Genomic DNA, 4,038 nt, shown 5'->3' with positions numbered 1-4,038 from the left:
TACCTCTCCGTCATACGGAGTGACAAATCCCAGTCTTGATCCATGTCAACCCAACAGACACTTTCGGATATACCCATAGTATACCTTTATAGTCACCCAGTTACGTTGTGACGTTTGGTATACCAAAGCACTCCTACAGTATCCGGGAGTTACACGATCTCATGGTCTAAGGAAAGGATACTTGACATTGGAAAACTCTAGCAAACGAACTATACGATCTTTGTGCTATGTTTAGGATTGGGTCTTGTCCATCACATCATTCTCCTAATGATGTGATCTCGTTATCAATGACATCCAATGTCCATAGTCAGGAAACCATGACTATCTGTTGATCAACGAGCTAGTCAACTAGAGGCTTACTAGGGACATGTTGGTGTCTATTATTCACACATGTATTACGATTTCCGGATAACACAATTATAGCATGAATAAAGACAATTATCATGAACAAGGAAATATAATAATAATGCTTTTATTATTGCCTCTAGGGCATATTTCCAATAGTCTCCCACTTGCACTAGAGTCAATAATCTAGTTACATTGTGATGAATCGAACACCCATGGAATTCTCTAGGGAGAGGTTTAGTCAACGGATCCGCTACATGCAGGTCCGTATGTACTTTACAAATCTCTATGTCTCCATCTTGAACATTTTCACGAATGGAGTTGAAGCGACGCTTGATGTGCCTTGTCTTCTTGTGAAACCTGGGCTCCTTGGCAAGAGCAATAGCTCCAGTGTTGTCACAGAAGAGCTTGATCGGCCCCGACGCATTGGGTATGGCTCCTAAGTCGGTGATGAACTCCTTCACCCAAATTGCTTCATGTGCTGCCTCCGAGGCTGCCATGTACTCCGCTTCACATGTAGATCCCGCCACGACGCTCTTCTTGCAACTGCACCAGCTTACTGCCCCACCATTCAAAATATACACGTATCCGGTTTGTGACTTAGAGTCATCCAGATCTGTGTCGAAGCTAGCGTCGACGTAACCTTTTACGACGAGCTCTTCGTCACCTCCATAAATGAGAAACATTTCCTTAGTCCTTTTCAGGTACTTCAGGATATTCTTGACCGCTGTCCAGTGTTCCTTGCCGGGATTACTTTGGTACCTTCCTACCAAACTTACGGCAAGGTTTACATCAGGTCTGGTACACAGCATGGCATACATAATAGAACCTATGGCTGAGGCATAGGGGATGACACTCATCTCTTCTATATCTTCTGCCGTGGTCGGACATTGAGCTGAGCTCAATTTCACACCTTGCAACACATGCAAGAACCCCTCCTTAGACTGATCCATATTGAACTTCTTCAATATCTTATCAAGGTATGTGCTTTGTGAAAGACCTATGAGGCGTCTTGATCTATCTCTGTAGATCTTGATGCCTAATATATAAGCAGCTTCTCCAAGGTCCTTCATTGAATAACTTTTATTCAAGTAGGCCTTAATGCTGTCCAAGAATTCTATATCATTTCCCATCAAAAGTACGTCATCTACATATAATATGAGAAATGCTACAGAGCTCCCACTCACTTTCTTGTAAACGCAGGCTTCTCCATAAGTCTGTGTAAACCCAAACGCTTTGATCATCTCATCAAAGCGAATGTTCCAACTCTGAGATGCCTGCACCAGCCCATAAATCGAGCGTTGGAGCTTGCACACCTTGTCAGCATTCTTAGGATCGACAAAACCTTCCGGCTGCATCATATACAATTCTTCCTTAAGGAAACCATTAAGGAATGCCGTTTTGATGTCCATCTGCCATATTTCATAATCATAAAATGCGGCAATTGCTAACATGATTCGGACGGACTTTAGCTTCGCTACCGGTGAGAAAGTCTCATCGTAGTCAACCCCTTGAACTTGTCGATAACCCTTAGCGACAAGCCGAGCTTTATAGATGGTCACATTACCATCCACGTCTGTCTTCTTCTTAAAGATCCATTTATTTTCTATGGCTCGCCGCTCAATGGGCAAGTCAGTCAAAGTCCATACTTCGTTTTCATACATGGATCCTATCTCGGATTTCATGGCTTCTAGCCATTTGTCGAAATCCGGGCCTGCCATCGCTTCTTCATAGTTCGAAGGTTCACCGTTGTCTAACAACGTGATTTCGAAGACAGGGTTGCCGTACCACTCTGGTGCGGAACATGTCCTTGTGGACCTTCAAATTTCAGTAGGAGCTTGATCAGAAGTATCTTGATAATCATCATTATCTTCCTCTCTAGTCGGTGCAGGCACCTCAGGAACATTTTCTTGAGTTGTGCCAATTTCCGGTTCAAGAGGTAATACTTTATCAAGTTCTACTTTCCTCCCACTTACTTCTTTCGAGAGAAACTCTTTCTCTAGAAAGGACCCATTCTTGGCAACAAAGATCTTGCCTTCGGATCTCAGGTAGAAGGTATACCCAATAGTTTCTTTAGGGTATCCTATGAAGACACATTTTTCCGATTTGGGTTCGAGCTTTTCAGGTTGAAGTTTCTTGACATAAGCATCGCATCCCCAAACTTTTAGAAACACAGCTTAGGTTTCTTCCCAAACCATAATTCAAACGGTGTCGTCTCAACGGATTTCGATGGTGCCCTATTTAAAGTGAATGCGGCAGTCTCTAAAGCATAGCCCCAAAAAGATAGCGGTAAATCGGTAAGAGACATCATAGATCGTACCATATCTAATAGAGTGCGATTACGATGTTCGGACACACCATTACGCTGAGGTGTTCCAGGCGGCGTGAGTTGTGAAACTATTCCACATTTTCTTAAGTGTGTGCCAAACTCATGACTCAAGTATTCTCCTCCACGATCTGATCGCAGGAACTTGATTTTCCTGTCACGTTGATTCTCAACCTCATTCTGAAATTCTTTGAACTTTTCAAAGGTCTCAGACTTGTGTTTCATTAAGTAGACATACCCATATCTACTCAAGTCATCAGTGAGGGTGAGAACATAACGATAGCCACCGCGAGCCTCAACACTCATTGGACCGCACACATCAGTATGTATGATTTCCAATAAGTTGGTTGCTCGCTCCATTGTTCCTGAGAACGGAGTCTTGGTCATTTTACCCATGAGGCATGGTTCGCACGTGTCAAAAGATTCGTAATCAAGAGACTCTAAAAGTCCACCAGCATGGAGCTTCTTCATTCGTTTGACACCTATGTGACCAAGGCGGCAGTGCCACAAGTATGTGGGACTATCATTATCAATCTTACATCTTTTGGTACTCACACTATGAATATGTGTAGCATTACGCTCGAGATTCATTAAGAATAAACCATTTACCATCGGAGCATGACCATAAAACATATCTCTCATATAAATAGAACAACCATTATTCTCGGATTTAAATGAGTAGCCATCTCGAATTAAACGAGATCCTGATATAATGTTCATGCTGAAACTTGGCACTAAATAACAATTATTGAGGTTTAAAACTAATCCCGTAGGTAAATGAAGAGGCAGCGTGCCGACGGCGATCACATCGACCTTGGAACCATTCCCGACGTGCATCGTCACCTCGTCCTTCGCCAGTCTCCGCTTATTCCACAGCTCCTGTTTTGAGTTACAAATGTGAGCAATTGCATCGGTATCAAATACCCAGGAGCTACTACGAGTACTGGTATGGTACACATCAATTACATGTATATCACATATACCTTTCGTTTTGCCAGCCTTGTCCGCTAAGTATTTGGGGCAGTTCCGCTTCCAGTGACCACTTTCCTTGCAATAAAAGCACTCAGTCTCGGGCTTGGGTCCATTCTTTGGCTTCTTCCCGGCAGCTTGCTTGCCAGGCGCGGCAACTCCCTTGCCGTCCTTCTTGAAGTTCTTTTTACCCTTGCCCTTCTTGAACTTAGTGGTTTTATTGACCATTAACACTTGATGTTCCTTCTTGACTTCTACCTCTGCTGATTTTAGCATAGCAAATACTTCAGGAATGGTCTTTTCCATCCCCTGCATATTGAAGTTCATCACAAAGCTCTTGTAGCTCGGTGTAAGCGACTGAAGGATTCTGTCAATGACCGCGTCATCCGGGAGATTAA

The sequence above is a fragment of the Triticum dicoccoides genome, chromosome 3A, assembly GCF_002162155.2.
Source record: "Triticum dicoccoides isolate Atlit2015 ecotype Zavitan chromosome 3A, WEW_v2.0, whole genome shotgun sequence".
NCBI lineage: Eukaryota > Viridiplantae > Streptophyta > Magnoliopsida > Poales > Poaceae > Triticum > Triticum dicoccoides.
This window is presented reverse-complemented; position numbering follows the sequence as displayed.